Genomic DNA, 308 nt, shown 5'->3' with positions numbered 1-308 from the left:
GGACCTCTCTGTGAGGGGGAGGACTCTTCTTCATAGGGGGAGGGTGCCGGCGCCGCCGCTCCTCTGGGCCTCCCTGTCCCCCTCTTCTGGGCGCCTCTCTCTCTCTCCTCCTCTCACTTTCTTTAAGCTAAGCGGGGAGTGGAAGATGGTAGGTTGTTCCCTTCTCCTCCTCCTCCTCTTCGCTCGCTCTCGCCTCTGTGGGGTCCTTTTCCTTCCCCCTCTCCGCGGGGGGCTCCTCCTGCGGCGGGGAGGAGGGAGCGGGCGGGGAGGGCGGCACGAAGCCGGAGAGGCGCAGGAGGAGAGAAACT

The sequence above is a fragment of the Corvus brachyrhynchos genome, unplaced genomic scaffold (genome assembly GCF_000691975.1).
Source record: "Corvus brachyrhynchos isolate BGI_N302 unplaced genomic scaffold, ASM69197v1 scaffold115, whole genome shotgun sequence".
Classification (NCBI taxonomy): Eukaryota; Metazoa; Chordata; class Aves; order Passeriformes; family Corvidae; genus Corvus; species Corvus brachyrhynchos.
The sequence above is the reverse complement of the archived record's forward strand: the minus strand, read 5'-3'. Positions refer to the sequence as shown.